Source organism: Anolis carolinensis, chromosome 1, assembly GCF_035594765.1.
Source record: "Anolis carolinensis isolate JA03-04 chromosome 1, rAnoCar3.1.pri, whole genome shotgun sequence".
NCBI classification, from domain to species: Eukaryota; Metazoa; Chordata; class Lepidosauria; order Squamata; family Dactyloidae; genus Anolis; species Anolis carolinensis.
Genome location: NC_085841.1, coordinates 23,160,554 through 23,188,223, shown reverse-complemented (window position 1 = coordinate 23,188,223; position 27,670 = coordinate 23,160,554). Strand labels below are relative to the sequence as shown.

Here is a 27,670-nt window from a genome sequence, read left to right as displayed (position 1 = left end):
AGCAATTGAATAATTTCCTGCCTTGTACATCTGTCTCCATTATTGAACTATGTCTCCCTATCCCTTTCCCTTTGATGGCAGTTGCATTTGCTTTACTCAGTCTCTGTCTCCAGTTCCAAAACAAAGTTGCAGGCAGGAAGCAGCCAGGCTTTGAAGCTGCAATGCTAATCAAGGTGGCCAATTGAAACATTCACAACTCAGCCAGACAAGAGTTTTTTCTCCCACCCTGGACATTTCCACACTTGCCCAATTTCCAATAAACTTCACAACCTCTGAGGATGCCTGCCACAGGTGTGGGCAAAATGTCAGGAGATGATGCTTCTGTAAAGTGACCATACAGCCAGAAATGAAAGCACTGGCTTCCATATACCTGCCATTATACTACATTGTTGGCCCGACGGCAGGCCTCCAAAAATTCGTTTCGAATAAACGGAAGACTATCATCCTCGAACGACAAAGAACGGCGCAAGTAAAAAAAAAACCTCAGCAAGAAGAGACCTCCTTTTACATTACGACGTACACCCAACGCTTCCGCTCTGATCGCATGCCTTGCTCCCAACAAACAAGAGGAGTCGTAACGCTATAAAAGCGAATTCTTTTTCAAGTGCTTACTCTACGATTTCCCCTGTAAAGTCAAGTTGAAAATCCTCACGCAATGCCTCATGGGCTGTATGCAAAGGAACCCGGTCGCACCCTTCTGAGGTTTCCGAGGCGGTCCCAAACGGTGCCGGATTCATTCTCAGTTAAAAACTGTACAAGCCTTCATGGGCGACACAACTAATTGTCATGTTTTTTAATTTTTTGGCAACGGATGCTCAATGAGTTTTTGCCAGTCCCATACATAATTCAAACGCCCAGGAACATGGAACCACCTTCTTTCCTGCAGCGAATATATTTTGAACTATTTTGAACCACTGAGTTCTGTGGTTTGATTTTACATGGAAACAAATAGAGTTGGGAGGACAATAGGCTGCCCCTACTTTTTTCCCCCGACCCATGGCTGAATGTCATGGAATTCTTATGGGTGGCTTCTCTCATGTGTTGTGCCCTGCTCAAGACATAAGGAAAGGTGGGTAATAAATGCATTATTATTGTTATTATTATTATTATTATTATTATTATTATTATTATTATTATTATTATTATGGCTTTTTTTAGTGTCAGGAGGGACTTGAGAAACTGCAAGTCGCTCCTTGTATGAGAGAATTGGCCGCCTGCAAGGACGTTGCCCTCGGGATGTGTAAATGTTTGATGTTTTACCATTTTTCTGAGTGGCTTCTCTCATTTCCCTGCATGGGGAGCTGGAGCTGACAAAGGGAGCTCACCCACTCTCCCCAGATTCAAACCACCAATATGTCGGTCAGCAGTCCTGATGCCACAAGGTTTTAACCCATTGCGCCACTGGGGGCTCCACATTATTATGGCTTAAAATATGCAAGAGTTTGCACAACATTAATACTAATGGAACTTCCCTAATGCAACCATATTTAGGATACAATCCATTTGCAGCACTGGAACTTGGAACCACTAGTGTAAAGGGATCCTGGAAAAATCTATTTTTCCTGCTCTGTTCATGCATATGACAAGTCTGGCTTGAATATGTCTTTTCCATGTCGTTGATGTGAAAGGCCTGTTTGGAAATAACAAATCAGTCCAATACATTATGTGCACATCTGGATGCAAAATGCAGATCTCAGTATTTAAAGGACTTAACCATGCAAGCATGCGTGATTTACTAAGTCTTAGTCATTCTTAGGAATCATCTCTTTTACCGAATAAATGGGTCAGGGAAAATGCTCAGCCTTCAGAATATTTCAAAATTCTTCTCTGCTTGAGACCACCAAGGATAAGAACTGGCAATGCTTTACCTACATGCTATTTATAAGACGTGAACTAAAGCTGACCTGTCAGTCTGTCAGAAGCATTTGGGTAGAAACCATGAAATCTAATCTTCTGACATCTACCTTCTGTTGTACAAAAAAAAGCGTCCTTTGCCTCTTTCCAATTGAATTGTGTAATCTTGAGGCTCCCTGTGTTTATTTTAAAATAAAGATTGTGTAGCAATTTGCAGCCTAGTAAAAGTCACATTTGTTTCCTTTATTCCTTGAGGCCTTTCCAAAAGGCAGATTGAAAGAGAGAGAGCTCTAATTTTGCTTATTGTGTACAAATAAAATAAGCAACTGGAATGGAATAAGCAACTGGAATGAGAAAGGGCAGGATTATTTACCCTCAAGGTTGACTAAGGGCCTAACAAGGTGTCATGGAGCCAAATCCCAGGGCTGAATTTCCAAGCCCTGAATCTGGCTTCATAACATAACATAAATAACCCTGCAAGCACCTGGCGGGAGAAGATAAAATGAGCCTGGGAACTCAGGGTTGGAAGTATAAACAATTATAACTGATATAGTGTGGGAATGGTAGTAATGTGATCCAGAGGGTGGGATTTGATGATGATATTTGCGTGTGGTATTACGTTGCATCAGAAGTGATAAAATTGAATGTATGTAAACATTAGGTCATTCTCGACTTTTCCAAAGTCATGTATTCTTCAATAAAGATTGGATTTGAGAGCAGCTATCTTTGATCTGCGTTCAGACTGGTCCTTTGAAGTGAGCCTGACATTTAAGTCGAGAATCCCGTTCTCACCCTCCTGCGGAATTCGCAGTGAAGTGATAATGAGTGAAGAAGGAGATCTAAGCCCAAACGGAGCAGGGAGGCCTTCGCAAGGGGCCCGGCCGAAGAGAGAAGAGACGCTGCAAGCCATAGCTTCCTCTACGGGGTACCCCAGGCCGAACGGCGTGACCCAGAGGATTCCCAGGGGAGGAAGAGGCGTCTCTGCGGCTGCAGAAACCAGTTGGGGATCTGGAGGAAGTATGCCGGAGACCGTGGCCCTGCGGTTATCCATCCTGGAAACTAATTTATCCAGGCTGTCGGAAACCGTGGGGAGGTTGGTGCCACTATTGGAAGAGAATCTCCAAAAGGAGCCCATCCGGTATGGCGCCGAGAGAGAGCCAAGTAAAGAAGGAGATTGGAGCCAGAGGGGCCAGCGAGCATCAACGCAGAGTCCCGTGGCGGCAAGGGACGAGGGAGATGAGGAATACTGGCAGGAGCTGGAGTTCCGAGACAGAATGGCACGCGAAGTGGAGCGCCAGCGAGCTCTGGGAACTCTGAGGCCGCCATCTCCAACAGAGCTCCCAACCCCCCGAATGGGCGTCGGGGTGGAAAGACCACTGGGGCCAGGGATCGGGTCCAGTGGATTTGCAGACGAAGGCGGAGAGGAGCAGGAGATCCAGGAAGAGGAGGAGGATGTGCCGTACGATGAGGAAAGGCGAGATGCGGGGGCTACAGCGAGGCCAGTATGCGGATGGGTGGAAGGGCCGACAGCGGCGGCAGAATTTCAGGAGCCGCGCAGAATGACCACCGGAGTGGGGCGCGGCGTGTTCCAAGGGGCCGCCCGAGGAAACCCGATGCAACCCTTCCCCATGCCTCCCAGACAGCATCAACGGGCCGCAGAATGGATGCCAAGAAGGGAAGATCTCAAACTAGAATACGGAGGGGAATCAGATGAACTGAACTTTTTTCTAATTAGCGTCAGAGGATACATGGAAGACAATGCACACACATTCCCCTCCGAAGCAAGCAGGGTTCGAGCCATCGGCAACACACTAAAGCGAGGAGCAGCCAGCTGGTATGTGCAACTACATGCCAGACGCGACCCATGCCTGAGGTCAGTGCCCCGCTTCCTCGCCGCACTGGAAAACCGGTTCAGAGACCGGCTAGAGCAATTGAGGGCTCGAGACCAGCTGAAAGGAATAAAGCAGAGGGACAAAACGGTGCCCGAGTACGCAGAGGAATTCCTCCACCTCGCGGAAAGGGTACCAGAGTGGTCTGAAGTGACCAAAGTGGAATTATTTAAAGAGGGACTACGCCCCGAGATTTTCAGCTGGGCAGCGCACAGAGATGACCCCGAAACGCTCCAGGGATGGATTCAACTAGCGGGGCGCGTTGAATCCACCCTGGCCCAAGTAAAGCGCTTCAGGAGCAGCGGCGGCCAGCAAAGACCGGTGGCGAGAGGTCGAGGAGAAACGAGGAAGCAGGAAAGACCCGGAGGGAGGCCGGGGATTCCCTCCAGAGGAGACGACAACAAACCTAAACCGGGATGCTTTGTATGTGGGAAGACGGGCCATCGAGCAGCAGAATGCTGGGCCCGGAAGGGGGAGCCGCCAAAACCCCCAAAGCCCAAGCCAGCAACCGGGAGGCGTGCGGAAGAGGAGGTGCAAGCCCCAGAATCTTCAGAAAAACTGGTGAGTCGGGACAAACGCATGATAGTAGTGCCAATCTGCCTCTCGGGGCTAGAGAATCGGGCCACCTGCAAGGCATTTGTGGATTGTGGTTGTTCTAGAAACATTATAACTCCGGAATTAGCAGGAGCGCTGAAATGTCAGCAGATGGCGCTTGACTCCCCAATTGCATTTTCGCAGCTAGATGGATCAGTCGCTGCTGGGGAAGTATCTACAAAGGAAATACGGGGGGTCCCATGTAAAATAGGCAAATGGGAAGGAAGAATATCCTTTGTGATAGCCCCTATTGCCACATACCACGTAATATTAGGGATACCATGGCTCGAACAGGCAAATCCTGAAGTAGATTGGAGAGGAAAGAGCCTAGCATTTAAAGAACAGCAGACGCAATGGGAGATAAGCAAAATTGCAGAAGAGGAGGACGAGGGAGATGAAGCAGATGAGATAGACCCACAACTATTGCCACCTGAATACAGAGACTTTGTGGATGTTTTCAATCAGAAAGAGGCCAGTAAATTACCTCCCAAAAGGAATATAGAAGTAGAAATTGAAATAACCCCAGGAGCAAACATACCAAAACCAAAAGTGTATCCCATGTCTGTGCAGGAGAAGGAGGAATTGAGGAAATATATTGATAAAAACCTGGCGCGAGGATTCATTAAGCCATCCAATTCTCCTCTCGGGGCCCCAGTGTTATTTAGGAGAAAGAAAGACAACTCCCTAAGATTGTGCATTGATTATCGAAATTTAAATGCAATTACGAAGGACAATAAATACCCTATGCCCTTAGTAAAGGATTTAATTACCGTATTGAAGAAAGGGAGCATATTTACCAAACTGGATTTAATTGAAGCATATCATAAATTAAGAATTAAACCGGAGGATACTTGGAAAACTGCATTTTCCTGCGCATTCGGCCATTTTGAATATAAAATTTTACCTTTCGGATTAAAAAATGGAGGCGGCTGCTTTATGCAGCTTATAAACGAAATACTACACCCATTGTTGTACAGAGGGGTATTCATATTTCTTGATGATATCTTGATTGTGAGCGAAGATAAGGAAAAGCACGTAAAATTGGTCCGGGAAGTTTTGCAGAGACTAAGAGAAGCAAAGCTGTACGCAAAACTGTCCAAATGTGAATTCAATAAAACTCAAATTGACTTTCTGGGGTATCGGATATCTCCAGAAGGGTTAGCTATGGATCCAGCTAAAGTATCAGATGTGAAAGAATGGGGAGTGCCTCAAACAAGGAGGCAATTGCAATCATTTCTGGGGTTTGCAAATTTTTATAGATCCTTCATAAAAGGCTTCGCGCAAATAACCGCACCCCTTACTGAACTTTTAAAAACAAAAGGGAAAGGGGAGACAGCAAAAGTAAAAGCTCCTGGCGCCAAACTGGGTTGGACGTCAGAATGCCAAAAGGCATTTGAAACCCTAAAAGAATGCTTCACAGAAGGACCCATCCTAAAACACCCCGATATCAGGAGCCCTTTCATAATCCATTGCGATGCCTCAGACTGCGCGTACGGGGCAGTACTATTGCAAAAAGATCAAAATGGGAACTTAAAACCCTGCGGATATTTGTCCCGGAAGTTCAGCGAAACTGAAAAATGTTGGCCAATATGGGAAAAAGAGGCATTAGCCATATTAAAAGCCTTAGAATGCTGGCGACACTTCCTCGAAGGAAGCGGAATCCCATTTGAAATTTGGTCTGACCATAAGAACCTCCAGTATTTAAAGTCTCCTCGAAAATTGTCCCCCAAACAAATTAGATGGGCGCAATACTTCAGCAGGTTCGATTTCCAATTAAAGTTTTTTCAAGGGAAGCAGAATGTCTTGGCAGATGCTCTTTCACGCATGCCTCAACACGGAGGCATAACCACAGCAAAAGAGGGAACAATATTCTCTGATAAACAATGGGGCTTAGCTGTCAGGACAAGAGCGCAAACCCAAAAGGAGAACACTGCTATTGTTGAACTCGACGGGGAAGATAATTGGGGAAACGAACTGAAACAGTCTTATGATGGAGATCAGTGGATCGCATCCAACGCAGAAAAGGGGGAGCAGAAGGGGGGATTTTGGTTTGTGAACAAGAAACTGTATATCCCAGCAACATTAAGGATTAAGATTTTGCATCGTTTTCACAATAACCAGAGCGCTGGTCATACAGGAATTACAAAAACAACAAAGGCAATAGCAAAACATTGCTGGTGGCCAGGGATGAGGAAGGACATAAAGAATCATGTTGTTCAATGTGATGATTGTGCCAGAAATAAATCGAGAGGAGGGAAGCCAATGGGATTACTACAAACAGTAGCAGAACCTACCAGACCTTGGGAATGTGTAGCTATGGACTTTGTGGGGGAACTACCGGTTAGCAAAGGACATCGTTATATTTGGACAGTATTAGACCTGTTTTCTAAACAGGCCCACTTTATAGCACTGACGAAACTACCATCAGCCGAGAAACTAGCTGAATTGTACATAAACCACATTTACAAACTGCATGGATGTCCCAGTAGAGTGGTCAGTGACAGAGGAGTACAATTCACAGCAAAATTTTGGGAAAAATTCTTGGAAATGCTAGGAGCAGAAAGGAGTCTAAGTTCTGCTTTTCACCCCATGACAAACGGGGCGGTAGAACGTACTCAGCAGACACTTGGGCAGTTCCTTCGAATGTACTCTAACATGAGACAAAATGACTGGTCTAGGTGGTTGGCTTTTGCAGAACTAGCTTTTAATTCGACTATACATTCAGCAACAAATAAAACCCCCTTTGAAGTGGTTTACGGGTATGAAATACAGCCTTTGCCCCAGTTGCCAAGATGGACAGAGAATGAGGAAACAGAGGCAGGGAAATGGAAAACGCAAATGCTAGAATGCTGGAGTCAAGTGACTGCATCCTTAAAGGAAGCACACAAAAAGTATAAAGCGTTCGCAGACAGAAAGAGGGTGGAAGGCGATAAACTGGATAAAGGAGATCTAGTGTGGTTAAGTACCCAAAACATCAAATTGGGGCTACCTTCGAGAAAATTGGGCCCCAAATATATTGGACCATTCAGAATACAGGGTGTTATCAATGAAGTAACTTTCCAGTTGGCATTGCCAAAAAGTTTAGGGAAAATACACCCAGTATTCCATCGCAGCTTGCTGAAAAAATACATGGGGACTTTGGACAAAATGGACACATAGAGTTATTGTTTGATTTGTTTCAGGATTATGATGAAAGAAGAACCGAAGAGGAGGACGAAGAAAACGAGGGCGCCATGTCATGGAGCCAAATCCCAGGGCTGAATTTCCAAGCCCTGAATCTGGCTTCATAACATAACATAAATAACCCTGCAAGCACCTGGCGGGAGAAGATAAAATGAGCCTGGGAACTCAGGGTTGGAAGTATAAACAATTATAACTGATATAGTGTGGGAATGGTAGTAATGTGATCCAGAGGGTGGGATTTGATGATGATATTTGCGTGTGGTATTACGTTGCATCAGAAGTGATAAAATTGAATGTATGTAAACATTAGGTCATTCTCGACTTTTCCAAAGTCATGTATTCTTCAATAAAGATTGGATTTGAGAGCAGCTATCTTTGATCTGCGTTCAGACTGGTCCTTTGAAGTGAGCCTGACAACAAGGCATGCTTTTAATATTGTGAATTTGTACCATGTATTATTTTTGATATTACCAGTATCAAAGTGGGGCAGAGAGAAAGGGCAGAAAAAGACTTTAAACCTTTGCCTTCCCAAAGTGGTCTAAATCAGAACTGAACCCCTTTACCTCCACCCAATACAAATGTCCCCATATGTCCGGGACAGACCCATTTCATCCTCCATCATCCCATTTTTTTAGTTGCTTTTAACATGTCCCAAATTCTTTCTCATTTTCTCACTCTCCCCCCCCCCCCCTTGTATTCATCTTCTTTTCCATTTTTATCTTTGGTTAACATAAACCAAACTGGGGAGCTGATATAAAATGTCCCTGATTGTGGCAGCAGCTGATAGAAAACATTGTGGGACAAAGAAAATAAGTATGTATCTCCAAATCAAAATCAGAAAGTATAGGAACACACCCTGGGACTTTCTGGTCTACTAATTGCAACAAGCACATACATGAATGCAAGGTAGGGAGAAGATGTCTTGTTCTCTGGTGAGAAGCTATTTGTGCACAATGAATACTACAGCTTTCATCCAATTTGGGACCTCCATGTAAGCCACGGGGCCTGGAAAACTAGGGACTGCCTCATTTCTTAACCATTACCTAATGAAACATCAAACACTGCAGATAGACATCTCTACCTGTTATCCATGATGCTTCATCAAGGACAGGAGATGCGGAGAAATTGTCTTCTGAGATCATAAATTGAGTGGGAACATGAGAAAACGGGAGGGGGGGGACACGTGGGATGAGATCTGTCAAATTTGCACGTGTTTAATCACTTCAGTGACGTGGAGTAAGGGGCGTTCCTATGGGTGGTCTCCTACCAAGCACTGACATTACTCTCCCCAAATCCTGCTTTATGAGCCTGGCATGGTAATTTTTTTTTCAAAATTAATTTAATCATGAGAAATGCCAACATTTCAAGGAATCACCACTTTTTCCTGTCATTTCTTATTCATTGTAATCTTGGCTTTCGAAATAGTGCTACTGCTAGCTTTTCAGCTTTCTTTTGAACTTCTGCAATTGAGAGTAATGAGATTGGGAGGAGGGGAGAGGAGCAGAGAGAAGGAAGTGATGCCTCCTGTCTCCTTGGGAGTAAGGAGATTGGCAGGAAAAGGATAGAAGCCCATGGAGAGGAATGGTGTCTGCCTTAAGGGTGATGCCTCCTGTCTCCTCTAAGCGGGTGGTTGAGCTGGGAGGAAGCAATCCTGTGTGATGGGGGTAAGGAAATTCTCTAAGACAGCACGTGACAATTTCACACACAAAGAAGACGCTTCCCCCTGCTTTCCCCATCTTCATCCGATGAAGTCCTAAGTTTCCTCCATGCTTTGCGTTTCACAAGAGGAAGATGCTGGGAGATGGTGAACACAGAACTGAGACATGACATATTGTTGGTTCCTCAAATGGCAGTAAACAGAGATTAGGCAAATCCCATGGAGAGGAGTAAATCCGTCAGGAGGTATTAGTTAGCAGAGTGTTGTCGAAGGCTATCATGGCCGGGATCACAGGGCTGTTGTATGTCTTTCGGGCTGTGTGACCATGTTCCAGAAGTATTCTCTCCTGACGTTTCGCCCACATCTATGGCAGGCATCCTCAGAGGTTGTGAGGTATGGACAACCTCTGAAGATGCCTGACATAGATGTGGGCGAAACATCAGGAGAGAATACTTCTGGAACATGGCCACACAGCCTGAAAGACATACAACAACCCAGTTAGCAGAGTGTCTTTACCAAGTCTTGATTCACCCAAAGTTTCGCCAACCAGAGAACAAGCCAAATACTTATGTGAAAAAACAGCATAGTATTCAGTATAATGATAGACTTGGGATGCAATAAAAGAATAAATAACAAGTTTTCATAAGTATTTGTATATTTACTGGCTTGTTGACATTAAGTCAATCACGGATACATCTGCATACCCACATCATCGCATTCCTCAACTTCACATCCTTTACGAGGGCATTCCCACCACGGTCTAGACCAGGCATGGGCAAATTTTGGCCCTCCCGTTGTTTTGGACTTCAATTCCGAACAGCCTACCAGCTGGTAGGAATTGTGGGAGTTGGAGTCCAAAACACCTGGAGGGCCAAAGTTTGCCCATGCCTGGACTAGACCTTTAAACCTACCAATGAACAGCTCCTCTTCTTCCCATGAGAGGGAATGAAGCCCTTCTCTTGCCTGTGACGTGGAGGAAACCCTTGGCCAAACACAGCGCGGATCCTAGCCAGCTCCTTTTCTCTGCCAATCTGGGGGAGGAGCAGGAAATCAGAACAGCTGTCAAAACGTATTTAATGTCATGTATTTCTCTGTGTTGGTATGCTTGTACGTTTTAGAGTTCAGACTCTGTACTTGCATCCATTTTGGCCAAACTGTAATAAACCTCTGTCTTTTGCCTTCAGTCCCTGAGTGCCTCATCCAGTGTCCTAGCCTAGCTGGTTTAGCAGAAGTTACTGGGCACGAACCTGCTATCTCTGCTGAAAATCACAACAAAAGCACTTCTGACAACTAGTCTTCCTAGCTCTTCTGAAAAACTTCAGGAGAAGGAGACTCCAGCACACGCCCAGGAAGCATATTCCACTGCCAAACAGGCCTTACCACTAGGAAGTTCTTCCTAAAGCATAGGAGGAATGTCTTACTTCAATTTGGATCCATTGCTCTGTGTCCTAGCCCCTGGAGCAGCAGAAAACAAGTATGTCCCCCTCCTCACTGTGACATCCTTTCCAATATTTAAACATGGCTGCCATGTCTCCTCTCAGCCTTCTCTTCTCCAAACTCAAAATCCCTAGATCCCTCCACCATTCCTCAGAGGGCCGCATTTGCAGACCTTTGGTCATTTTGATCACCCATCCTGGACACATTCCAGCTCACCAATATTTATCTTGAATTGTGGTGCTCAGAACTGGACACAGTATCGTCTATATGTGTCAAAGTCCAGAAATGCTTTTTGGATTTTTAAAGAAAACCTGAAAACAAGAATTACAGGAACAAAGGCTTCAATGACCCAACAGTCTTTTATTTGAAACTAGGTTTCATGGATGCATCTGACAAAGGGGTTTGAGTCCGTGAAAGAAGAGATCGCCTACCATGAAATTGTCATGTTTTTAAAAATCTTTTAAATATTTATTGCTTGATTTTCAAATCTTATATTTATACTTTAATTTTATGTTTAGGCCTTAATTGATTTGGTTTTATTTTTAGCTTGTATTCTTTTAAAGTGTTGCAGGCCACCTTGACTTCCATTTTGGAAGAAATGTAGGACATAAATGGACAACGACAACACTGATGATGATGATGATGATGATGATGATGATGATGATGATAATAATAATAATAATAATAATTGTTTTGTCCCATTTGGAAGAGTCTGTAGTGTATACTCTTCAGCTTTTGTTATGTGAGCTGTAATTAGATGCATAGCACATGCTGTTCATATCAGACTGAGTCAGCCTTGTAGCTCTTGCTCCAATCTCCAAACTCGGGGCGTTGAAAGCAAAACAACCTCATCCTCCAAATGCTACAATTGTGGAAAGGCAGCTGGCTCAGGGTCAAACCATGATCATCACTATTTCAGCCAAACAATGCTTGATTTTTGGAACTAAGGACTCAACTTCCCTGTGGGCTTGTCAAGAGAGAGTCAAGGGCCTCTATGACACACAGAGGAGACATTTCCATGGCTGATTCCCACCCTCTTTTTGTCACTTGATTTTGATTTGCTTTGAACTCTATTTAGCCCTAATCATATGGATTTGGTTAGACAATGATGCAATTATACAAGTCAAAATTGCAGTTATTTTGACAAATAAAGGATACTTGTTAGCAAGCTACTTAATCTGACAAAAATTGGGAGAAGAAGCATCAATTTATTGCTTCTCTAGAGGCAAAATTTGGCCAGCTCTTCACAGAAATGGGAAAATCTAGTAAATGCTAGCCCTTGAATTGATAGTTAGCTAAAATGAAGCTGTTTTGAGCATTCCTCTTTGCAGAATTTGCTGCTATACATACAGAGGGCATTTATCTCACTTCAGTCCCTCCTATCACATCATCCCACTCAATTCCCATTACAAGGTCACTTCAAAACTCAATGGCTTTCATTCCAATCTCATTGTGTCATTTGTATTTCAAAACCATGCATTCCTCATAGGGTTGCCAACTGACCCAGGCATGGCTTGCTTTTGAGCCTTTAAAAACAATTTTATCTGTAGAAAAGCTCTTGGTGATATGAAGCTAAAGACCATCTTCTGCCGATGAAGTGTATCAGACACTGCTGCAAAAGGCACAGCTGCCAAGTGTAGGTGAAGAGTTGGCAACCCTCGTTTCAATGAAATTATGTGGTGCAGCTAAAATTTGACAGCTGTGTTGGGAGGGGCAGGTTTCTGAATCCATCTTTGATTTGGAATTATTCGAAAGGAAGAATATAAGGAAGGCAGTATAAATATGCGTCAGTTGAAAGACATACATCTGAAGTGAAACGTCTGCGTTGCCTTTTGAAGTTCAGTCTTTTGATCTTGGATGGTCTGATCCAACTGCTTGGAAAAACAAAAGAGGAGCCAAGTAAGTGGATTTGGCATCAGAGGCACTGGTTCTGACAGAGGGGAGCACACAGCACCCGTCACTGCAAGTTAGCATGTTTGCCTGGAAAGAGGGCTTATGCTTTGCTCTGTAAGAAAAGATTGAGTGTATGGGCATGGCGGCTCCTTAAAGTAATCCTGTTAACAAATAACAAGATTTGGGTGCGCAGAGTGCCAATACCCTGAGGCTGCATGAGTGCTCCCAAATTCCACAGAGCTGCTCCTCGCAAAGAACGGGTAAGCCTACGGTTCCTAACATAAACATGAATTTCTCAAGAAGGGAGATGTTAAACAGGCCTCTCTATATGGAGCTTATGTGTGAAGCCAGGTGCCAATCATTTCCCCAGAACATTGACCCTGGGCAGCTCCAACGGGATTGTGCAACACAAAGCCTACGTGGCAGCGGAAATGGATAGCTTCCATATCAGAAGAAACTGGGTGTTTAGCATGAGCTTTAATGGGACTAACTGAGGCATTCAACCTTACCCTCTAAAACAAATTCAACACCTAGAATAGCTACTTTAAATTTCAAACTAAAGCTCTGAGTTAATTCATTGAGGCTCCCAACTCCTACAGTCAGCCCTTCATATTTGTTGGAGTTTGGGGCATAAGACCCCAACAAAAGTATAAAACCGGAAGTCATAACACTGATATTTTTATACAGTACTTGGAACAATATTGTTCTAGGAATCTCCAAGTTCTCTGCTGGAAGGTTGCCACCATAGCATTGCATTGAGAACTTAGGGATTCCTATAAAGGCTCTCTCTCTAGGAATCTCTAGATCCTGCCAGCAGAGACAGACCATAAAGACACACAAGAGGACCAAGAGATTTCTGCTTCTCTTCGGGCAGGAGCAAATATTTGTGGAAGAATAGGCGACCATATCAACCCTCCAGGAGATCTTGGAAGGATGCATGTGTACCTACTCTCTTAAAAAAGAATTCATATACCTATCCTCACAGTATATAGCAGGGCTTCTGTAGCTTAAAAAAAAGTTTTACAAAAAGTTTGCAAAATTTCATTTTGTTCCCATGGTGATCCAGGAAAGTTCCACGTGTGATGGGAAATCTTTTTAAGGCACATCAAAGCAAAAATAATGTTTGACTCCTGGGAGCCACAAAAATGGCCCTTGGGGTGCAGGTGGCCTCCAGGCCATATGCTTCCCACCTCAGCCATAGGGGAAGTTTTGAACTGATTTCTCCAGACTTTTTGCAAACTTCAGACTGATTGCATCTGTTTTTAATCCCCATTACAGCTGGAAGCGGCAGAAGGGTGACTTTTACAGCAATGATGTCCCTGTCCTCAGGACAGTCCACTCCCCAATCTAAAAAACTTGGCATATTTTGAGAGGGATTGGAAAGGAAGAGAGAAGTATTTGGGCTCAATGGGTGTGTGTTTGTGATCCAGAGAGGGATCTAGAGGAACTGGCCCTTACTTCCCTTGCGGTTACTCACTCCTCTCCCAGAGCAAAGAGAAGTTATTGTCTTCTCTTTCACTGTGATTATGAGGGTTGAGGTTGATACAGGCCAATGAGCATGTCATATTATGGAATCATATCGACCAACCTCCCTGCCATGCAGGAATGCACAATGAAAACACTCCTGAGAGGTGACCATCCAGACTGTTTAGATCCAGGGAAGTCATGCTACCCCTCTATTCTGCCTTGGTCAGACCACACCTGGAATACTGTGTCCAATTTTGGGCACCGCAGTTGAAGGGAGATGTTGACAAGCTGGAAAGCGTCCAGAGGAGGGCAACTAAAATGATTAAGGGTCAGGAGAACAAGCCCTATGAGGAGCGGCTTAAAGAGCTGGGCATGTTTAGCCTGCAGAAGAGAAGGCCGAGAGGAGACATGATAGCCATGTACAAATACGTGAAGGGAAGTCATAGGGAGGAGGGAGCAAGCTTGTTTTCTGCTGTCCTGGAGACTAGGACGCGGAACAATGGCTTCAAACTACAGGAAAGGAGATTCCACCTGAACATCAGGAAGAACTTCCTCACTGTGAGGGCTGTTCGACAGTGGAACTCTCTCCCCCGGGCTGTGGTGGAGGCTCCTTCTTTGGAGGCTTTTAAGCAGAGGCTGAATGGCCATCTGTCGGGGGTGCTTTGAATGCGATTTCCTGCTTCTTAGCGTGGGGTTGGACTAGATGGCCCATGAGGTCTCTTCCAACTCTACTATTCTATGATTCTATGATTCTAAGTTCTCCAAAGAAGGAAGGTCTGCCATCTTCCAAGCATATCTATTCCACTGTGGAACAACTTTTTCTTTCAGGAAGTTCTTCCTAACATTTAGGTGGAATTCCTTGTAATTCAGATCTACTGACTTGTGTTCCAGTCCCTGGAGCAGCAGCAGCGACATCTTTTAGTTATGTAAAGATGGGTATCATATTATCTGTCTTCCTTTCCCCAAGTTAAAAATTCCCAACTCCTTAATTATTCCTCATAAGACGTAGTTTCTAGACCATCTTGGGTGCCTTTGTCTAGACTTGATCTTGATCTGTGATGCCCATAACTGGACACAATATTCCAGCATGTGGCAAGTTTGGCTTTATGTCACAGGTTCCCTTTCTTCAGGTCACCTTTATCATGTGGTGGAGTCTCTTTGTCTGGAGGCTTTTAAGCGGAGGCTGGATGGCCTTCTGTCAGGGGTGCTTTGATTGTGTGTTCCTGCATAGCAGAATGGGTTGGGACTGGGTGGCCCCTGTAGTCACTTCCAACTCTATTTCTATGGTGTAATTATATAGTCACCTTGGGATAACTGTTCCTGCTCAAAAATGTAAATTGATCCACTGTTGGAGAAACAGCTCGCAAGAGTGTATAGTTAATCTTCAACTCTGCCGCAGTGACTCTCATTAAAATGGGGAGCACATGGTAGGCTTAATCGTAATTTTATGTGAATCATGAACTCAGATTCTTGACATAAAAAAGATACAATGCTAGAGTCCAGCTCTGCACCTCCCAGTGAATTTTGCTTTTGTTTATATAAGCAACATGCCAGTGATGAATGCATTGCCACACATGGCAAACCAAAGGGTTTTTCTTTCTAACGCACACAAATGCATTCCTCTCTCCCATACTTCTCATAGCAAGGACCATACTTCTCATAGCTAAAATAATCCTTAAGCATGTAGATAATATATGATAGTGAGTTAGACTGAGATATTGATCAGAAATTCCAAAACTAAAGAGAATGCATGAAAATGCTCAAATGAGAATAAAAATTGTATAGCTAATGATATTGAAATACAGGCTGCCTATCCCTCTGATATGCTTGGGACCATAAATGTTTTATATTCCAGATTTATTTTTTATCTTTTTGGATTTAGGAATACTTTCACATACACCATGAGATGTCTTGGAGCCCTGAGTCCCCTCGGGTGAGAAGGGCGGGGTATAAATGTTATAAATGTTGTTGTAAATAAACAAAGAATTGCTTTATTTTTCAAAAACACTTTATGCCCATAGCCTGAAGGTAATTTTATCACTATTTCAATAATTTTGTGCATGAAGCAAACTTTGTTTTCCTTAAACCACCAGAAATCAAAGTTGTTAGTATTATGTGGAAAATATGGAATATTCTGGATTTTGGAATTCTGGATAATGATGATGATGATGATGATGATGATGATGATGATGATGATGATGATGATGTATTTCTTATAAACCCTCCCCCTTCACCTCCCTGAAAGGACTTGGGGCGGCTTACATGGGGACAAAGCCCTGAGAACAAGTACAGTAGAGACTCACTTATCCAACATAGACGGGCCGGCAGAATGTTGGATAAGCAAATATGTTGGATAATAAGGAGAGATTAAGGAGAAGCCTATTAAACACCAAATTAGGTTATGATTTTACAAATTAAGCACCAAAACATCATTTTATACAACAAATTTGACAGAAAAAGTAGTTCAATACGCAGTAATGTTATGTTGTAATTAGTGTATTTACGAATTTAGCACCAAAATATCACAATATATTGAAAACATTGACTACAAAAATGCGTTGGATAATCCAGAACATTGGATAAACGAATGTTGGATAAGTGAGACTCTACTGTATACAATTAAAACACAGTACAAATTATAGAATTAAGATGCATAACAGAACAAATACTTAAAATGTCTTAAAAATAAAACACACAACTTAGCAGTTCCATATTGACTATTCTAACAGTTCACATATATTATAGTTCAATATTTCTATAAGTCTCTTGGTAATCCATGAGCCTTCTTGATTTTCTTTCCTATCCAATCTCTTTTTCTCACTAATCTTACTCTATCTCTTTCCTTCAATCAACTTTCCTTAGCTTTTCTTAACTTTCCCTCTCAACACCTACCTCCTACCATCAAGTAAATTGCTGTTATATTCAAAACCTTCAACAACCATCCCAGAACTTACAACTCTTCTTACTAACCAAGTTCCTTCCTATAAAATATCCTATACTTCACCTCTTGTCTCCTGTGTGATCTATCTTCCTATGTGAAAACTGAGGTCTTAAGCTTTCTGTAACTCCGGTCTATTGCACTCACTCCCCTTCCCTTATTCTAGATCTCAAGGTGCCTGGAGATTTCCACTAAGGATCCACTCAAGATACAGATGTTGTAGGCCTTCCGCCAACCCGACTCACGGGGCGATGGTTAGCACGGGGCAATTCCCAAGCAGCAAACCAGCAAGACCGTCTCCCGGTCTGATAAAGCGGCTGCCGGCAGTGGGGCAGATCAGGTCGTCCGGGCAAAGCGGAAGATGGTGACGTGCTGATGGTGGTAAGGCATGCTTCGCCCATAAGAGCCTTTCAGCTTCACCATAGCTAAGAAACTGTCTCTTATTAATACCTTCCTCACAAAGGGGAAGATAAATAGGCTGATTCTTTAGCTCTCTGTCAATGACACATCTTCAGAAATCCACTGCTCAATTAAGGGAATGTGTGCAACCTTCTAAAAAAGAAACAACTATTTTTGTTTGTTTGCATGTTTGTTTGTTTTTGTTTGTGGAAAAAAACATGAATTTTAACCATATTTTATAACCCTGGGTAACTTAACAGATGCACTCTTGGTTAAGTTAAGCTGCACAACCGGAACTCTCAAACAACCGGTACAAAAAAAAAATCAAAGAAATAATACTGCATTCACCAAGTTGAATAATGCAATAAACTGTGCTACATTAAATTAAGTTTGTCTTAATTTGCCTTTAATTACTGTATTAATGCAGCTTGACACCACTTGATCTGCCACAGCCCAATTCTATAGAATCATTGGTGTCGTAGTTTGATAAGGCCTTTAGCTTTCTCTGCCTAAGAATGCTGCTGACTCAGTAAACTACAATTTGCAGGACCTCATAACAATTGAGCCATGGACAAAATTAAAGTAGGTGCACTCTGGACTCCACAAACAATGGATCTAGACAAAGTTGTATACCACAATAAAATGGTGCTACATTAAGATTATCTGGGATTTGTTTTTAATTACTGTATTAATGAAATTTGACACCACTTGATCTGCCAACGTTCAATACTATGGGAGTTGTATTTTGACAAGACCTTTGGCTTTTTGTGTCGAAGTGTGCTGCTGCCTCAGTAAACTACAATTCCCAGGATTCCATAACATTCAGCCATGAGCAGAAAACAAGTAGGTATAAACTATTGTTCTCCCAACTCTTATTTGTTTCCATGTAAAATAGTATCACAGAACTTAGTAAAGTTAAGGGTCCTCTGGTGGCGCAATGGGTTAAAGCGCTGAACTGCTGAACTTGCAGACCGAAAGGTTGGCAGTTTGAATCCAGGAAGTGGGTGAGTTCCCACTGTTAGCCACAGCTTCTACCAACCTAGTAGCTCGAAAACATGCAAATGTGAGCAGATCAATAGGTACTGTCTTGGCGGGAAGGTAATGGAGCTCCATGCATTCATGCTGGCCACAGGACCTTGGAGGTCTCTACGGACAACGCCGGCTCTTTGGCTTAGAAATGGAGATGAGCACCACCCTCCAGAGTCGGATACAATGAGACTTAATGTCAGGGGGAAACCTTTACCTTTACCTTTTTTGTGAAGTTAAAAATACATTGGTGGCAGGAAAAAAAATAGTTTGATGTTCCTGGCAGTTTGAATTATATATGGGACTGACAAACACTCCTTGAAGATCCCTTGCCAAAAGAAAAAAAAGTATGACAATGTTTAGTGTCAGAAGCGAACCGAGGGTACAGATGTAATATATTTAAAAAACACAAAGTTAAAAAACTTGGCATTATAGTAAATGTCCTTTGACCAGTAGCTGGCCACTTGGAGTGCCTCTGGTGTTGCCATCAGGTCTTCCCTTGTGAATGTGGCAGGGCTCAGGCTGCCTTGTAGTAAGTGGTCTGTGGTGTGCTCTTCTCCACACTCGCATGTCGTGGACTCCACTTCGAAGCCCCATTTCTTAAGGCATCTCGTGCTGCCAGAGCACAGTCTGTTCAGCGCCTTCCAAGTCGCCCAGTATTCTGTGAAGCGATTTGCAGCAGTGTGTCAATTCATTGGGTTTATACATTTTTAACAAACATGAACTGAGGGAAAAAACCCATATGCAAAGAATACTCTGAAGTTAACAAACAAGAGATCTGGGCCGAGTTGTATAACTCTGGAGGTTGGTACTCATCTCCATTTCTAAGCCAAAGAGCCAGAGTTGTCCATAGACACCTCCAAGGTCATGTGGCCGGCATGACTGCATGGAGCACCATTACCTTCTCACCTATTGATCTATTCACATTTGCATGTTTTCAAACTGCTAGGTTGGCAGAAGCTGGAGCTAACAGTGGGCGCTCACTCCACCTCCCGGATTCGAACCTGCAACCTTTCGGTCTGCAAGTTCAGCAACTCAGCGCTTTAACACACTGTGCCACCAGGGGCTCCAGGCAGATAAAAAGTAAATGCAACCAATTTTTTCCAACTGGAATTGTTTCCATGTAAAACAATATGACAGAACCCAATATCAACAACCCAATATAACAGAACTTAGTGTGGTTCAAAATATTTTTTATGTATTTATTTACTACAATTATATCCTGCCCATCTCACCCTGAAGAGGACTCAGAGAGGCTTACAAATTATATGTACATACAATATATTGTATTATTAGCATAGCACAATATTAGCATTATATTTTGCTATATTGTATTATACCACTATATTGTAATATTATTAGTAATATTACATGTAATATATTATTATTATTATATTGTATAATTATTAGTATTGTATTGTATTACATTGTAATATTATTATCAATATTATATGTATATACATATAATACAGTAGAGTCTCACTTATCCAACATAAACGGGCCAGCAGAACATTGGATAAGCGAATATGTTGGATAATAAGAAGGGATTAAGGAAAAGCCTATTAAACATCAAATTAGGTTATGATTTTACAAATGAAGCACCAAAACATCATGTTAGACAACAAATTTGTCAGAAAAAGTAGTTCAATACACAGTAATGCTATATAGTAATGACTGTATTTATGAATTTAGCACCAAAATATCATATTTTGAAAGCATTGTCTACAAAAATGTGTTGGATAATCCAGAACGTTGGATAAGCGAGTGTTGGATAAGTGAGACTCTACTGTAAATACTACATAGCATTACTGCGCATGAAACTACTTTTTCTGTCAAATTTGTTGTATAATATGATGTTTTGGTGCTTAATTTGTATAACGATTACCTAATTTGATGTTTAATTGGCTTTTCCTGAATCCCTTCTTATTATCCAACATATTCACTTATCCTGCTGGCCTGTTTACGTTGGATAAGTGAGACTCTACTGTATATTTCTAATCTTATATTATCTGCTTAGAACTGGATTATATGAGGCCCCTTCTTCACAGCTATATAAAATGCACACTGAAGTGGATTATATGGCAGTGTGGAGTCAAGATAATCCAGTTCAAAGCAGATAATATAAGATTATAAATGGGTTATATAGCTGTGTAGAAGCTATATAATCCAGTGCAAATTAGATAATCTGTGGAAGAGACCTAAGTGAGGCCTAAATCTGCCTGTCCCCTAACTGAAACCTGGCTGTCCCTTGGTTGCTAGGCAACCAAGTGGGCAGAGATTAGCCCTCTAAACTGGCAGCAATTGGATAAAAAAAAATATTGCTCTCCCTCTAATTAGGACTTTATTTTTCGTTTCTTTTTGTTGTATCAACCTAGAGGCGTGGATGATGGGTTGTGTTGTCAAATTTTGAGGTTGGGGAGCCTGTACTTTTGTTATTTTGTGAGTCCCCGTGATGCCATCACTCATATATATATATATATATATATATATATATATATATATATATATATATACTTTTATTATACATATTATATATACAATTTTATTCTATGTGTGTGTGTGTGTGTGTATATATGTATGTGTGTATATATATATATATATATATATATATATATATATATATATATATACACACACACACACATATACATATACAGTAGAGTCTCACTTATCCAAGCTAAACGGGCCGGCAGCAGCTTGGATAAGCGAATATCTTGGATAATAAGGAGGGATTAAGGAAAAGCCTATTAAACATCACATTAGGTTATGATTTTACAAATTAAGCACCAAAACATCATGTTATACAACAAATTTGACAGAAAAAGTAGTTCAATACACAGTAATGTTATGTTGTAATTACTGTATTTACAAATTTAGTGCCAAAATATCATGATATATTGAAAACATTGACTACAAAAATGGCTTGGATAATCCAGAAAATTGGATAAGCGAGGCTTGGATAAGTGAGACTCTACTGTAATTTTATTATATATAATGTGTGTGTGTATGTTTATATATATAATTTTATTATACAGTGTTCCCTCACTACTTCGCGGTTCACTTATGTCTTGGCAGGGTTAGGCTTCAGGTGGTTCTCTTTCAAGGCATTCGTGAGTTGGCTTTCAACTGTTTCAAAATCTTTTGCTTGTGTTGTTAAGCCAAGGTCATCGGCATATATAAAACTCTTTTTGAGTGGTAGTTGTGGCTGATCATTCATGAAGATGTTAAACAAGGTTGGTGCAAGAACGCTGCCTTGGGGTAAACCATTCTTTTGCCTCCTCCATCTGCTTTTCCTGCCCTGAAACTCCACATAGAAGCTGCAGTTTTCCCAGAGGGTCTGGACAGTTTTTGTAAAGTCAAAATCCCAGGTGATATGGTGGACTTTATGCAGCATTTTTCTATGTTGCACCATGTCATAGGCTGCTGTAAGGTCCACAAAAACTGTTCCCGTAATGCAGCCTTTCTCATAGCCTTCCTCGATATGCTCAGTTAGATGAAGAATTTGACCTGTACAGTTTTTCCCTGGCCTGAAACCTGCTTGTTGTGCAGTAAGCTTGGGTTCGATGACAGGTCCTAATCGATTTAATAGCATCCTCTCATAGACTTTATATAGATGACATAAGAGGAAGATTGGTCGGTAGTTCCTGGCACTGGAGGCATCTTTACCAGGTTTTAAAATGGCAATGATCTTAGTTTTCCTCCATGCTCTGAGAATCTGTTTGTGTGCCAAGCATTGATTGTAGAATTTCACAAGCCAGTTTTCAGCTTTGGGCCCCAAGTGTTTGCTTGCTCCATCATTAAATCATCTAGGTCAGGTGCTTTACCAGTTTTACATCGCTTGATGGTTTCTCTGAGTTCTTCCAGGTTTAGAGGAGATGCCAACTGGTGGGTTTCAAGTTCTGGCACCCTGTTGATTTTTATCTTTACTCTGCTGCAGTTGGTTTTCCCATTCTGAATTAGCTGGTGAGCTATCTGGTCTGGTGTTACGTTTGCATGCCCATGGTTGACCAGAGGGTCACTATCCAGGTGTCTCAGCAATTGCCAGGCTTTTCGGCTACTCTTGGACATGTCAAGGTTCTCAAGCAGCTCTATCCAGCGGTCTTTCTTAGCATTAGCTATGGCTGTAGATGGTTTTTGGCCTGCAGCTATAATCACGTCACTGTATGGATTCTCTTGAAATAGTCTGAGATATTCCTTTAGTTGATTTAGCGATTCTTCATTTAGGCCTGGTAGGTAGCTTGTGCGACAGCCTCTAGGGATTGAGAGCCTCAAGGATCTTTTCACAGCATCTACAACAGATTGTAGCCTTCTATAGAAGTTCTATATCAGAAATACCTGCTTCCAAGGACTTGGAAGCAGGGGTTCTGTTGTCAATGAGGCAAGTGGTGTGTGTGAATGTGTGTGAATGTGTGTGCGTGTCTTTCTATCTATCTGTCTGTCTGTCTGTCTGTCTGTCTATCTCTATGGAATAATATCCAGGGTCGGAGAAAGAACTCTTGTCAGTTGGAGGCAAGTGTGATGTGTTACAATTAGTAAGCTTTATTAGCATTGAATAGCCTTGCAGCTTCAAAGCCTGGCTGCTTTCTGCCTGGGGAATCCTTTGTTGGCAGGTGTTGATTGTTTCCTGTCTGGAATTCCCCTGCTTTCAGAGTGTTATTCTTGATTTACTGTCCTGATTTTAGAGTTTTAAAAAATACTAGTGGCCAGATTTTGTTCACTTTCATGGTTGCCTCCTTTCTGTCGAAATTGCACCTGACCTCCATCCAGAGAGTACTGTTAACCCAACCAAGGATGGATCTGGACCAAACTTGCCACGGATAATGGGATTTGCAGTACCTTCACTGATACTGTGACCCCTGCTGACAATGGACTGGGACTGCACTTGGAATAGAGAAACCCCATGACCATCTGAATAGTTCACCTGCAACCTTACTTACTTACCACAAAACACTGAACCCAGCTGACATTAGACCAAACCCAGCACAGAGACCCAACATGACCAACTGTGCATATACACCCAGTTTGGGAAGTATTTACTGTGGATCTGGAAGTTATAGTTCGCCCTTACCCAGAGAACTTGGAACCCAGCTGCCACCCGCATACATCTGTTATTGCAGTACGACATTGGCCCAACGGCAGGCCTCCAAAAATTGCTGGGATAGGTCCCAGACTAAGAACAATCCAGTGATTTGGTGGACAAAGCCATACCAAACTCATGGGCGGCCTCCTTTTACATTATGATGTCTACTCAAAGCTTCCACTCTGATCGTATGCCTTGCTCCGAACAAACAACAAGAGTTGCATCGCTTTCAAAAGCTGCTTTTTCAAGTGCTTACCGTAAGATAGTCCCTGTCAAATCGAGTCGGAAGTCCTCCTGCGGTGCCTCATGGGCTGTATGCAAATGAAACCGGTCTGTGCACTCTGAGGTTTCCGAGGCGGTCTCAAAAGGTGCAGGATTATGCTTTGTTAAAAATGCAGGAGCCTTTATAGCAACCCAATGAATTGTCATGCTTTTTGGGGGTTTTTTTAGTAATGGATGTCAAGTAGTTTTCTTCATCCGATGTATTTTGAACAAAACTAAGTTCAGTGATATTATTTTACACGGAAAAAATAGAGTTAGGAAAATTAGTTGCATTTACTTTTTATCTGCACGCAGCAGAATGTTATAGAATCCTAGAAGTTCTAGTTTATTGAGGCAGCAGCCAAAGGCCTTGTCAAACTACAACTCCCATAACATTGAACGGTGGCAGATCAAGTGGTGTCAAATTGCTTTAATATTATTTGTTTATTTATTGATTAATTGTGTCAGAAGCAAACCAAGGGCACAGTTGTAATGTATTTAAAAACACAAACAAATTTAAAAACTTGTCATTAAACTAAATGTGCTTTGACCAGTAGCTGGCCACTTGGAATGCCTCTGGTGTTGGTATAAGAAGGTCCTCCACTGTGCATGTGGCAGGGCTCAGGCTGCATTGTCATAGGTGGTCTGTGGTTTGCTCTTCTCCACACTCGCATGTTGTGGACTCTATTTAGTGGCCCCATTTCTTGAGGCTGGTTCTGCATCTCATGGGACCAGAGTGTAGTCTATTAAGCACCTTCCAAGTGCCCAGGAGGGAGTCTCTCATCCGGTATCAACCATGGCTTGAGGTTCTGGGTTTTACCCTGCCACTTTTGGACTCTTGCTTGCTGAGGCATCTCAGCGATTATCTCTGTAGATCTTAGGAAGTTATTTCTTGATTTAAGGCGTTGGCATGCTGGCTAATATCCAAACAGAGGATAGACGGGAGATGTCCATGCCTTGTTCCTTTCATTACTGCCTGCTACTTCCCAGCGGATGTCAGTTGGTGCAATACCGGATAAGCAGTATAATATATCCAGTGGTTTGGGGTGTAGGCATCCTGTGATTATGTGGCATGTCTCATTAAGAGCCACATCCACTGTTGTAACATGGTGAGATGTGTTCCATACTGGGTAGGTGTATTCAGCAGCAGAGAAGCAAAGCGCAAGGGAAGATGTCTTCATTGTATCTGGTTGTGATGCCCATGTTGTGCCAGTCAGCCTTCGTAGGATACTGTTTCTTGCTCCCATTATTTGCTTTGTAGTCAAGCAGTGCTTCTTATAGGTCAGAACGTGGTCCAGGGTAACTCCCACGTATTTGGGTGTGCTGCAGTGCTCCAGTGGGATTCCTTCCCAGGTGATACTCAGAGCTGGAGATGCTTGTCTGTTCTTAAGGTGTGTGTGTTTTAGACGTCTGTGTTTTAGATGGATTAGGAATCAGCTGGTTTTCCCTGTAAGAGGCAGTAAGAGCACCTAAAGCTTCAGGGAGCTTCTGTTCTACCATTTCAGAGCTCCCTGCTTGGGTGGTGATGGCACAATCGTCAGCATAGATGACACTCTCTGTCCCTTCTGGCAGTGGCTGATCATTGGTGTAAATGTTCAACATGGATGAAGCAAGCACGCTCCCCTGAGGCAGGCCCTTCTTCTGTTTCCCCATCTGCTTCTCTGGCCCTGGAATTCAACCAAAAAGGCTCCAGGAATTAATACAGCAATTAAAAGCAAATAGAGATAAACTTAACGTAGCACCATTTTATTGTATTATATGTATTTTATTATAAATGTAAATAAAAATATATAATTTTATTATACATATTATATATACAATTTTATTCTATATAATGTGTATGTATGTATATACAGTAGAGTCTCACTTATCCAACATAAACGGGCCAGCAGAACGTTGGATAAGCGAATATGTTGAATAATAAGGAGGGATCAAGGAAAAGTCTATTAAACATCAAATTAGGTTATGATTTTACAAATTAAGCACCAAAACATCATGTTATACAACAAATTTGACAGAAAAGGTAGTTCAATACGCAGTAATGCTATGTAGAAATTACTGTATTTTTTAATTTAGCACCAAAATATCACGATGTATTGAAAACATTGACTACAAAAATGCGTTGGATAATCCAGAACATTGGATAAGCGAATGTTGGATAAGTGAGACTCTACTGTATGTGTGTGTGTGTGTGTGTGTGTGTGTGTGTGTGTGTGTATATATATATATATATATATATATATATATATATATATATATAACTTTGTTCTATATAATGTGTGTATGTATGTGTATATATATAATTTTATTATATATGTGCATTTATACCCATTGTATGTGGAGTTCAGAGTGCTCTTCACATATTGAACTATAACTTTCATCATCCTCTGCCATTGCCCCCCCCCCCCCACAAACCCATCCAATACTTAAATTTGGTCATGATGAGTATGTGTGCCATTTTTGGCCAAATCCATCTGTGGGATTTTGCAAGGCTGGATCTCTGGATTTGGGTGAACTATAATTCCCAACATCAAGGATCACATACTTCAACCAGACATGAGTTCTCTCTCCCACCCTGGACATTTCCAACAAACCTCCCAACCTCTGAGGATGCCTGCCACAGATGTGGACAAAATGTTAGGAGAGAATGCTTCTGTAACATGGCCATACAGCCAGAAATAAAACCTTTTGCTTCCATATACCTGCCATTATACTACATTGTTGACCCGACGGCAGGCCTCCAAAAACTCGTTTATAGTCACGCACTTTTTGTTATACAATGCTTTTGACACGAAATAAATAACCCAAGTAAAAAACCTCACCAAGAAGAGACCTCCTTTTACGTTACGATGTACACCCAAAGCTTCCGCTCTGATCGCATGCCTTGCTCCCAACAAACAAGACGAGTCGTAACGCTGTACAAAGCTAATTCTTTTTCAAGCGCTTACCTTACAATTTCCCCTGTAAATTCAAGTTGAAAATCCTCGCGCAGTGCCTCATGGGCTGTATGCAAAGGAACCCGGTCGCCCCGCTCTGAGGTTTCCGAGGCGGTCCCAAACGGTGCCGGATTCATTCTCAGTTAAAAACTGTACAAGCCTTCATGGGCGACACAACTACAGTAGAGTCTCACTTATCCAACACTCGCTTATCCAACGTTCTGGATTATCCAACGCATTTTTCTAGTCAATGTTTTTAATACATCATGATATTTTGGTGCTAAATTCGTAAATACAGTAATTATTACATAGAATTACTGTGTATTGAACAACTTTTTCTGTCAGATTTGTTGAATAACATGATGTTTTGGTGCTTAATTTGTAAAATCATAACCTAATTTGATGTTTAATAGGCTTTCCCTTAATCTGTCCTTATTATCCAACATATTCGCTTATCCAACGTTCTGCCGGCCCGTTTACGTTGGATAAGCGAGACTCTACTGTAATTGTCATGTTTTTTTTATTTTTTGGCAACGGATGCTCAAGGAGTTTTTGCCAGTCCCATACATAACTCAAACGCCCAGAAACATGGAACCACCTTTTTTCCTGCAGCGAATATATTTTGAACTATTTTGAACCACTGAGTTCTGTGGTTTGATTTTACATGGAAACGAGTTGGGAGAACAATAGGTTGCACCTACTTTTTTCCCCTGCCCATGGCTGAATGTCATGGAATCCTGGGAGCTGTAGTATACTGAAGGAGCAGCACACTTTGGCAGAGAAAGCTAAAGGCTGGGTTTCTGTGAGTTTTCCGGGTTGTATGGCCATGTCCCAGTAGCATTCTCTCCTGACATTCTGCCTGCATCTGTGTCTGGCATCTTCAGGGGTTCTGTTGTCAATGAGGCAGGTGGTGTGTGTGTGTGAATGTCTCTCTCTCTCTCTCTCTCTCTCTCTGTGGAATAATGTCCAAGGTGGGAGAAAGAACACTTGTGTGTTGGAGGCAAGTGTGATGTGTTAGAATTGATCAGCTTCATTAGCATTGAATAGCCTTGCAGC

General features: G+C 42.2%; 1 long non-coding RNA gene across 1 annotated transcript in view; it reads right to left on the bottom strand.

Moving 5' to 3' along the window:
• LOC107982493 (uncharacterized) overlaps positions 1 to 26,639 on the bottom strand; it is a 55,101-nt gene extending 28,462 nt beyond the window's left edge. The window contains exons 1-2 of the long non-coding RNA XR_001730030.2: positions 26,501 to 26,639; positions 23,674 to 25,345 (exon numbers count right to left, since the gene is read on the bottom strand). This is a non-coding gene — a long non-coding RNA (uncharacterized LOC107982493). The remainder of the gene's footprint in view (positions 1 to 23,673; positions 25,346 to 26,500) is intronic.
• Between the last annotated feature and the right edge of the window lie 1,031 nt (positions 26,640 to 27,670).